General features: G+C 48.5%; 1 protein-coding gene across 2 annotated transcripts in view; it reads right to left on the bottom strand.

Moving 5' to 3' along the window:
* The window catches only part of Tspan11 (tetraspanin 11), a 66,827-nt gene extending 55,749 nt beyond the window's left edge, over positions 1–11,078 (bottom strand). The window contains exon 1 of one of the 2 annotated variants that reach the window (XM_050122029.1): positions 10,720–11,078. The gene's annotated coding sequence lies outside the window, so the exon portion shown is untranslated. The remainder of the gene's footprint in view (positions 1–10,719) is intronic. The other variant, XM_050122030.1, reaches the window with a different exon arrangement.
* Between the last annotated feature and the right edge of the window lie 369 nt (positions 11,079–11,447).

The raw sequence follows: 11,447 nt of genomic DNA, 5'->3' as shown, positions 1-11,447 counted from the left end.
TATATGATGGCTCTGCTGGACGTAGCGGAGAGCCTACCAGTGGCTGCCAGCCAAGCCTAGTGTAACCACATCAGTCCCTAGCAACTGTTCCAGGCTGGCATGTGTAAATCTAGCCAGGGAAGTGGAGGAAACTTAGGATGAGAAGTCAAACCCTGACCCCCCACCTAGAGAAACTGCTGCTCAGCAGACTGAATTTTCACATTCCAAGCTTCAACCATACTTCAGAAAGCTCAGGGGCTTTGCCATAGAGTGAGCACTCTTAACAAAGGCAGCCTAATTATAGTGACAATAGAGCTTTTGCTTCCCCCATTCAGAGATATGCCTGTATTATAATTTCCCTGATTGTCTCCACTGGAAGGAGCTAAATGTTTTCAGAAGAAAGGCTATTCCTTTCCTAGTCCAGGCTGGGCAGGGTTCAAGGCCCCATACCTGCAGGAGCTGCTTGCTTCTTTCTTCGGGTAAAGTTTGGGATGTGTGTGCTCCTGGACCCCAGGAGAGTGAAGGGACTGAGGGAAGTCCTCACTTCATGGGATTACTAAAGAAAGGGACCCATTATGGGACCTTTTGGAAGTCCATTGACTCTCAGCAGGATGGGGTGGGCAAGCAGAAGCCCCGGTGTCAGGGTTCCTTCTGCTCTGTACTGGCTGACAAGGGAACGGGATGCTATCCCTTTCTGTGCCTCAGTATTTTTACCTGTGCACGACAAAGTTGGTGTTCTGGGAGTGTGTTCTTTAAATAACTTTTTCGGTAGACTTCAAATATAAAATTGTAAGTCAAGTGGAGCTCTGCTGGCGGAAGAGGGGTGTTGAGCGCCTCTCCAAGTTACGTTTCTCTCGTTACTATTTCCTCTTCTCCCACTTATCCCAAAGCTGAGACCACAGCACAACCTCAGCTCTAGGACTCTGAGATCATGCCTTTTAATTCCCTAATGAATATGATAATTGTACAGTTGTCCAAGGTTAAAACTACCCCAGGAGCAGCACAAACTGAAGGGGACCTGTGAGGTCACCTGCAAAGCCTTCCATGTTGCAGACGGTCCAGCTGCTGCTGCTTTCTCTGGGCCCCAGCCACACTCACCTCATCTATTTTCATGGTGATAAAATCTACACAATATTTAATTTACCGCAGTGACCATTTTAACACATGCAATCCAGTGGCGTTAAACACATTCATAACATTGTATAGCTCTCACCTTCTTACATTTCTAGAACTTTCTCGTCACCTACAATGGAAACCCCATACCCTGAAGTACTCCCTCTTCTTCCCCTCCCACAGTCTTTGGAGTTCTTGTTCCTGTCGTGATCTTCTTAGTTTGACTATTTCCTATCCACAACGTCCCATGTCCCATGGTTTAAATCGCACCTTGCTTCTCTTACTGTAAAATTTTCAGGACACTTCTGAACAGGGACCCCCTGTGCTCAGCCCTCAGTTTGGACCCCAACAACAGCAGGTTAGGGATGGATGCTGGCCCAATTCCCTTTCCCAAATGTGCTCCTGGATGGACCCACACTGTTGCCACAGCTTCTGGACCCTGTCCTCAGCTGAGGGCGCTGAGTGGATTGACTCTTAGGACCTCAAGCTCTGAGTCCGTGTAACCAGAGCCATTAGGTACCATTTCAGTTGTTTCTGGGCTATTCTTTCAAGTGCAGTTTGCACCAAAGCATCAGAGGCGAGGTGTTCCTGTTGTCTTGCCAAACCCTGCAGCAGGTGTCAACACCTCTTAGAAAGTTACCAGACTCAATTCTCCCAGTTTCAGCACAGCAAGAAAGGGCCCCAGTTTCTACATTCTGTGCTATGGGGAGAAGGGAGGGCTGCCCCTCAGGCTTTCATTGTGTGTAGGCTATTCCCTGCTTAAGGGTGCTTATAACTGCCGGCTGTGAATTAGATGGGCACACACTCCTTTCTGGGTGATGGGAATTGGACCAAGTATCCCAATGATACAGAAACTCATTTTTCTTCCCAGACAGGGGGTTTGTAAAATTTTTCATTTGCTTTCCAAATAGTGTCTGTATTATGTCTTGAATAAAGCACTATAGTTTTGTGGTGAACCTCGAGATCATTCCTTCCTAGGAGCTGCGTGTGTGTGTGCGTGTGTGCATGTGTATATGTGCACGCACACACACATCCAGTTGTGTGGGAAATGTCACTACTGATTGTCTGGGTTCTGAGGAATTCCGCAGAGACAAAGGTTGGAGGGCTCCCCTACCTGACATAAAGGGCCACTGACAATCTTCTCCTTTTAGGGACATAGACAAACCTGTCCATTCCAAAGAGAAGAGCAATGTTTCAGGGCCAGGAACAGACCTGGCAGGTTCAGGGATGCTGCCAGGGGCAGGGCTGCCTGTGCAGTCAGGGATACCACGAGTCCAGCTTCCTGATTCAGTGATGTCTCCCCACACCACAGATTTATTGGCTCGTGTGTCTGTGTGTGCAAATGCAAGAACAGTCTTGTGTGTAAATTTCAATTTGAGTGTTCACTTTGGGACTCAGATGTGAATCTTCTGGGCCTTAAGTCCAGAAGGTGATGTGAGTCATTGAGGTGAGTGTGGAGGCTGCTAAGGCTCCTAGTCAATGAGCCATGGGTGTTCCATCTCAAGTCATTGCAAACATATTTTCTAGGGATTTGATAACCCCTAAGAAAAGTATTTCAATCCCCTTATAGGTGAGCCAAGCACACAGATATGTAGGTGGAAGCTTCTGTCCCACCTGGTTCCACAATAAACACACAGAAACTATATTATTTGCGATACTGTTTGGTCAATGGCTTAAGCGTATTTTTAGCTTGCTCTTATATCCTAAACTAACCCATCTCCATTAATCTGTGTATTGCCACGGGGCAGTGGCTTACTGGGTAAAGTTTCACCCAGTGTCTAGCACCTGTCTCTGGAGGGTTACATGGCTTCTCGCTGACACTGCTTACTCTCTCCTCTATCTGCTTGGAACTCCTGCCTTGCCCTGCTCTGCTAAGCCACTGGCTGAAACAGATTTATTCATTAACCAATAAAAGCAACACATAGAAAGACTTCCCACACCACAGATGCTTGTCTTTTTAAAAGGTATTTGACTTCTCTGGATAAGGAGATAGTCCATTCTCCTGGCCACTGGCCAGTGCAATCACAGGCACCCTAACTCTGTCCCAAAGCAAAAGTTATGACTTCAGAACACCCTGACTGTTGCCTATATCAGTCCCCGATAAAGTGCAACCCACAGTCCCTGCATCATCACCACCCACTCTTTTTAAGATTTAGAGAGTTACCTGGATGTTTTATGTGAGGAAGAAGCACCCTGTTTATTTTCCATTTGCTAACTTGTAGGAAGTACTTACTGCTCAATGCTGGAGTTCAAATAGAGCTTCTAAACTCCCCTGAAATAATTCACATGCATAGAGTACATGCTGGTTAGTAGGAGAACCGACCTGCCCACTGGTGGAGAGATTCTATTCTTCTTCCATGGGAAGGACAGAGTCCTGCTTCCATCCTCCAACAATGTAGCTTATGAATCATTTATATGACGATGTGTATGAGTATCCTTAGCATTCAATAAAGAAACATACCAACAAAGCTAGAGTCACCCAACGAGGCAATTTTTGCTAGTAAGAATGGCATGCTACTACTCAAACTAGGCTAGTCTGTGTACATGGCCAAGAGGCCCTCTGTCTTCTCCATAACTGTGGTGGTCTGAGTAGGAGTGGCTTCCTTAGACTCACGTGTTTGAATGCCTGGCCCCTAGGGAGTGGCATTAGTAGGAGGTGTGAATTTGTTAGAGTAGGTGTGGCCTTGTTGGAGGAAATTTGTCACTGTCTGGGTGGGCTTTCAGATCTCAGATACCCAAACTAGGCCTAGTGTGTCATTCACTTCCACTGTCTGCGGATCAGGAGGTAGAACTCTCAGCTGCCTTTCCAGCACCATGTCTGCCTGCAGGCTGCTATGCTTCCCGCCATGACCATAATGGACTGAACCTCTGAACTGTAAGCCAGCCCCAATTGATGTTACCCTTTATAAGAGTTGCTGTGGTCATGGTGTCTCTTCACAGCAATAAAACCCAAACCAGGATTCTAGCACAGGTGGTCCATGTCACACCATATTGGTCAGATCTTGAAGGTGTAAGGAGTAACAGAACTCAGAAATGTCTATTGGTTGGGCACATAGGCATACCACAAGATGAGAGATATCTAGGCAGTGTTGGTCCTTGGTAGGCTACCCGTCTTTGGCAGAAACAATCTTTTCTTACAAGTATAATCATAGCCCTCAAAGTCAGTGTTTGTTTAGTTTGTGGGTTTTGTGTTTTTGTTTGCTTTTTGTCTTTTGAGACAAAATCTTCCTTTGTAGCCCAGGCTGGCCTTGAATTCGCTTGCCTCATCCAGAGGGCCGGGATTCTAATCCATCTCACAGATTCCGCATCACCACGTCTGATATTTAAAGCACTGCTATCATCCCCATTTCACAGATGGGGCCATGGCTTGCACACAGAGTGCCCCATAGGCCCATGTGTTTGAACACTTGGTGCCCAGATAGCGGCACTGTTTGAAGGATCGTAGAACCTTTGGGGTGGGAAGAATGTAGCAAGCCTGGGTCACTGGGGAACCTTTGAGGGTTACAACCTAGTCCTACTTCGTGCCTGAGCTCTCGGCTTCCTGTCTGTGCTCCACTGCCAGGGACAGGAGAATTTGCTGCTGTCTTCATGGTCATGCTGGGCTATGCCCTTTGAAACATGAGTCAAAATGGACTCTGTCCCCTTAAGCCTTAGCTGTCAGGTAGTTCATCACAGTGATTAGAAAAGCTCTCCTCACTACTGAGACCTCAAGAACAATGGCAATGGGTTTTTGATCCTACTGCACCTATTGGTTTTGTGGGAGCCTAGGCAGTTTGGATGCTCACCTTACTAGACCTGGATGGAGGTGGGTGGTCCTTGGACTTCCCACAGGGCAGGGAACCCTGATTGCTCTTTGGGCTGACGAGGGAGGGAGACTTGATTGGAGGAGGGGGAGGGAAAGGGGAGGCGGCGGGGGGGAAGAGACAGAAATCTTTAATAAATAAATAAATAAATAAATTTTAAAAAAAAAGAAAAGAAAAGCTCTCCTCAGCCCTTTCTTCCTCCTCAGGAGCAGAAGGCTGAGTGCTGCTACCCACTGTGTCTGTGGAAGGATGTGGACTATAGTTGAATCGGTTTTATGCATCATTGCTGCTCTTTTGGTAAGAACAAAACACACCTATGATCTCTGGGCTGTGGGATTTGGATGATCCCACGCACAACTTAAATGCTTCAGGGTTAGCCTTTTAAGTGGACATTACATAGTGGAAAGATTGGTGGCAGAAGTTATGCTGGTCACTTAGTATCAATCTTCCTTTACGCAATGTCATTTAGTATTAGGGAATAATAACACGACGGGCCAAGAGAGAGCAAGGAAGAAAGGAAAGGCATTCGGTTTCTGTGCTTTATTGGTGTCTCCTGCACAAGGGAACGGACGTCTGTGTTTTCATGCTGCGCTGGCTCCCCCAAACTGTACAGCTAGTTCTGATGGGTGGATGAACTCTTCCCAAGACACATCTGCAACGATGCCTGCCACATTTCCTGCAATGTCCATGCCATGAGCGTTTAGTGGACACCTACTCTTTACATGATGGGACTAAAAAAAAATCATTCATCAGATCCCATCCCTAGCTGATGCCAAGGGAGGCAAGTTCAAGGCCAGGGAAGGGACAGAGATCTTCAAGTGCAGGAAGGCTGATTCTCATCTCAGAGGCAGCTCTGAGAGAGAAGCCTCATTGCATTATTTCAAGAACACTCAGTAATGGAGACTTTTACCTGTCAAATGAGTTTCACAGTCTGACAAATTTTCTTCATTTTGGCAAGCCTCAAACATACTGGACAATTTCTGCCTCCCCCCTCCCCATTTTGTTTTCTTCTTTCTAAACATCCTTAAATCTGCTCTGTTAGTGAGTGGCTTAAATTGATTGTTTCAAATGAAAACAATATAACATAGAAAAGAGAACAAACAGTAAAATGAAAACAAGTTTTTTTTTAAACTAGAGAAACAAGTATCTTGTATGTATTAAAGTTGATTAACAAAGATATTTTAAAGCATGAAGTTCATGTTGACAAAGGAAGAAAGAGCTCCAAGGTTGGGGTAGGATTGAGAACACTGGAGAGGTCATCCCATGGCCATGCCAAAAGGGAGCCTGTTCACTGCTTCAGAACACAGCGGGGACCTGCCAGAGAGATTTGCCTCACATTTTCAGAACCCACTGCGATGTGGGAAGTCCTTCTGTATATATGTTGCTTTTATTGGTTAATGAATAAAGCTGCTTTGGCCTATGACAGGACAGAATATAGCCAGGCTGAAAGAGATAAATATGGAGAGTAGATGGAGTCAAAGAGATGTCATGTAGCTGCCGAAGGAGAAAGACACCAGGTCCTTACCAGTAAGCCATAGCCTCGTGGGGATATATAGATAAAAAGAAATGGGTTAATTTAAGATATAATAGTGAATTAATAAGCCTGAGCTAATAGGTCAAGCAATGTTGCAATTAATATAGTTTCTGTGTGATTATTCGGGTCTGGGCAGTTAGGAATGAACGAAGAGTCTCTGCTTACACCTCTGTTATATTCCTAGTTCCTGGAGACCATAAGTCTTCAATAGAGGCTATGGGAAAAGGTAGGAGGAGGCTGCTGGAAGGCAGCTGTAACCCACAGGTGTGCTTGAGGAGTAGGCAGTATCTTAGCTACTCTTCTATTGCTGTGAAGAGACACCATGGCCAAGGCAACTCAGAAAAGAAAGCATTTAATTGGGGCCAGGCTACAGTTTTAGAGGGTTGGTCCATGGTCATCATGCAGCAAGCAGGAAGGTATGGTTGGTGCTGGAGTAGCAGCTGAGAGCTTTCTATCCTGATCCTTAGGCAGGGAGAGAGAGAGAGAGAGAGAGAGAGAGAGAGAGAGAGAGAGAGAGAGAGAGAGAGAGAGAGAGACTGGACCTAGTATGGGCTTTTGAAATCTCAAAGCCCACCTCCAGTGATATGAATCTTCTAACAAAGCCACAAGACCACACGTCCTAACTGGGGACCAAGTGTTCAAACATATGGGGGCCATTCTCATTCAAATCACAACAGGCGACTGGGACCAGGGAAGATGCCCCAAGGGAGATGAAGGCAGGTCTGTGCACAATTCACAGACCTCCATCTTTCCCACCTGAGCCACAATCTACAGCAGTCGCCTTCCTCATCCATGCCCTTGTGATCACAAAGCTGTCTTCCACCTACTCCGCTGTGGTCACCAGACACTAAGGAACCCAAGTCCTCCACCACGCTTTCCCTCTGTCCTCAGCCATCCACACACCTCACTAGACGAGATCACTTCTCAGATCTACAAGTGAGAAAATTAAATAATTGCACAGTGGGGTCAGGGGACACACAGGTCACACAGGAGGAAGAGCAGAGCCAGGATTGGCCTGCCTCTATGTGCTCCAGGTGTGCAGGTGTGCCTGTGTGTGTGTGTGCATGCATGTGTAAGTAAGTGTGTGTGTAAGTGTGTGTGTGTGTGTGTGTGATATGGTTTCCATCTCTTCTGTTTTTTCATCTCTTCCTGGGAGTGAGGTTAAATAGCATCAACCAAAACTTAGAAGGAAGCAGCTGTATCTCCATGGATTCCTTGGGATCCAGAAGTTCAAGGCTCATGGTAGACACTTGATGAATACATGGAATACATGTATACTATACAGGTCACCTCCCCAGTTTTATCTGCCTTGTGTATGGTGTTTTATCTGAACCTAGAAGCCCATAAGGATCAACTAGACTAGGACCAGGTGCAAGCGGCAAAGTTGGCAGCCCAAAGGAATTCACAAAACATTCCAGTTCTCTTTGGTCAACTCCCCCTCTCTCAAACCACCCAGAATTAAATAATGTCACCCCCTTCTCCACTGCAAGCATGGCTAGTGTTCTCCCAAGGAGTTTGGGAGAGGCTTGTCTTGGTGGTAAGCCTAGTCTGTTGGGGACTGGGGTGGCGTTGGAGGTAGCAGCCACATTGTCACTGCCATTTTGATTTTAGGAAGAGAGTATGAGCGAGTGCTTTATCTCAAGTGAGATTCGAGGCACCAGGAAGCATGCTGATGTACCTGCAGGCCAGATTCCTTCCCACGGCTGGTTCTGAGTTCAGAGATGGCTCTCCTTCCACTGCCCACTGCTCAGAGAAAATGATTATAAGTAGGCATCTAGTAGAGTTGGGGTGATCGGGACAGTGTGCCCAGAGAGCCCACCCAGGGAGGACAATGGCAGATACAGCTACCTTGAATGTGTAGCTCTCAAATATCTGAGTAGTTTAGCCACCTCATTGCTGTCCAGTGTTTCCTCCCCATCTCATGCCCATTCCACATGCCTACCAATACTGTATTGTGTGCAGAATTATTTTTGTATTGATTATGACTTAACATCCTAGGAACCAAAACCAAGCCTATGATGGATTCCATGACCAGTCCTGGTTTGTGGAATACCTGCTCTGTGGGTGAGGAAGTGTTTTGCCATGTAGTTCCTCTTTAAAGGCTCAATAGTGATGAATGGCTAGTTACAATAGTATGTTTTAACGTGGAGTTGGGACACACGCCTGTAAGCCTCTGGTGCAGTGGTTTTCTAGCTTGTGTGGGAGGACTCCATCTTCAAAGAAAACCTTACCTGGAAGCTGACCTAGAACATACTGCAAACTCTGACAGTTTGTGCTATGTCTAGGGCTTGCCTCCCACACCCACAGGTCCAGAAAGGAAAACATGCCTGCACTCCCTGCCCAGTTAACACCCAGAACACAGCACCTACTACGTTCAGGAGGGGGAAGAGAAGAGGACAAGGATGGCTTCTGCTTTCTTCTCACTTACCCTACAGCAGACAGCAAAGGTCAGTTTAGAATGTGGCCACTGCTGTGAACGGGGCACACTGGGGTGTTGGGGTCTAGCTGGGAACTGGCTCTTTCAAATGGGACACCAAGAAAGGCCACAAGGGATGGGCTCACCCTGGAGCCAACATCAGAATGGTACTTGGACATGCCCTGATGTTGGCCAATGGGAAGCAGATCCATAGATCGAAATGACTTTTTCTAAAAGCCCAGGCAATGCTTAACTCTGGGTTTCTAGGCCCCCATCCTTAGGGTTCTTTCCTTCACAAACATTAACTAAGTAGCCACCACATGCAAAGGTCTCTGTGACAGATGACGTTCAAGGGCCACAAGCCTCCTGACCATGTCTTGGTGTTGGGTACTCGCTGTCTGTGTATAAATGCTGAGCTGAAACTCCCCCACCCCCTTACTCTGACCCAGGACTGGACTTGTTTCCGAAGTCCCTGTGCCACAGAAGGCAGAATTTTGCAGGGAATGACCAAAACTTGTGGGCTTGGGGAACAAACATCTTCACTTCCTACTTTCTGGGGAGCAAACTGTAGGGAGCTAAACAAGATGGCAGATCGAATCACCCACATTCTCCTGGAGGCAGGCTTTCGGCAGAAGTAAGGCTCCCAGGGTATTTGAAGATTATTGAAGCCAGTTTCTTTTCTGTGCTGCCGAAGACATTGATACAGAAACTGTGGGAAGCCTGACTGTAATTTCCACATTTCCAACTGAGAGTCCAGACGCCGGCTCCAGACAGACACCCCTCTGGTGCTGAGTGTAAGGGCTCCCTTTACCACCGCAGACCAAGCAGCTGCAGACCACCAGGGCTTTCTCAAGCCGCCAGCTGGCACCTGTGTGCCCAGCACCATCCCCTTGCCTAAAGCCCCATCCCAGGCATCCCCCCTCATTGTTCCTCCAGCTATCTAGGAGACATGTAAGACCACGGTTACTGGCTCCGCTGTGTACAATAAGCCATGGAACTCTGATAACCTTCCTGGGTAAAGAGCCGTGACACACCAGTCATGGCAGCTAAATTTTCTATTAAGTCACTTGCCGGGGCCTCTGGTTGCTTCTTCCTGTGCACTCTGAGGTCTAGACCAAGTTAAGATGCCAACCAGCCCTCCTCTCGCCTACTTTCCAGCTAGTCATTTACGTGAGCACTGTATAATCCACAGGAAACACGTACATCCCAGAATCGTCTTCACTCCTGAGCACAGGAAGCAGTCAGCTGCAGACACAGGGCTCAGCACGTGCCCACAGGTGACAAGGCCTGCCAACTCAGAACTCCATATGCTCTAACGCCCAGCAGGACCCTGAGGCCTGGTGGATAGCCCAGCCTGGGAAGACAGACTAGACTGTCTGGGAACAATCCCCCAGTGTCCTGGACTCAGCAGCTGCCAGCAGTTAGCAGACCCTGCTTTTCATGGGGTCCTGCAGCCTTGCCTCCGCTAACAAACAAGAGGCAGCCCCTGGCATTTGGGGTGGACAAAGAGGGGGGCATTTTCCGGAGGGACAGTTATGCACTGGGTATGCTGCGTGGCCCAGGCTCTATCAGAGGCCCAGCGAGAAGTTCATCATAATCCCCAGGCAGAAACGCAAGGCAGACGTTTAGAGTAGTACTGACCTCCCCCAATTACCTCCGCTGAGCATAGTGCAACACCTACACAAGCACCCACCACAGGTCCAGTGGCTTCCTGTCCCACCCTCACTCAAGGGCCACTTTCCTGCCCACCAAGTCCCTCTGGGGTCCTGTTGGGGATGGGCAGCTGAGCTGGGGGCGTCCTCTGGGGCATCCCCTTGGTACTTGGAGCCAGTCCCACCAGCGGCGTGCTGTCTCCTGCCGCCACCTGCACTTACCGGGCCACAACCGCTGGACTGGATGTAGGGAAGGATCGGGATCCTGGAGCGGTGACTGCTGCTGCCCTGGGCACAGCCTTCTGCCCAACCCCGCGCGCTCCCTGCCTCTCTTGCAGCCTGCTGGGCGCCCCTCTCGCAGACTGGCCAGCTGGGACGCGCCCACAGGCCCGGGGCGGGCGGGGACCGGCTGCTCTTTGTTTGGAGCTGGCTTTTTTTATTTTTCTTTCTCCAGTTCAGAGCACACGGAGCTCTTGGTCCTGGCAATTGTGCAGAAGTGGCCCCGAGAAACTTGTGGGGTGGGGGTGGGGCGGAGACGGAGAGGCGGCCATCCCAGACCCACCCACTCACTCTAGAATCCCCGTCTCGGACTTAGATTGGTCCTCATGAAGAGGAGGAAATCTCAGGCTCCGGGAAGAAGTAAATCCTTGAGGGGTTCCACGGGGTATCCAGACGAGCCTCTCACTTCTCTCCTTACTCCTGCGACACAAGAACCATCTCTCAAAGTCATGCGGACCATCGTTTTTACCCTCCGTGGAACCAAAGAAAAGCCAGATCCCTTCTTAGACTGGAACACAATGGAAGGGCAGACAGCAGAGGCCCAGTCTTTGCCAGTGGGTGAGGGAGCAGAGTTGCTGACCCCAGCTGCCCAGCAGCGGGGGAGCACCCTGTGTGATCTACAGAGAGGAACACCCGCGCTTAGCCAGTCTTGACTGCAGTGAGCAAGACTT

The sequence above is a fragment of the Alexandromys fortis genome, unplaced genomic scaffold (assembly GCF_014885135.2).
Source record: "Alexandromys fortis isolate MF-2015 unplaced genomic scaffold, M_Fortis_MF-2015_v1.1 scaffold_208, whole genome shotgun sequence".
Lineage (NCBI taxonomy): Eukaryota > Metazoa > Chordata > Mammalia > Rodentia > Cricetidae > Alexandromys > Alexandromys fortis.
This window is presented reverse-complemented; position numbering and strand designations above follow the sequence as displayed.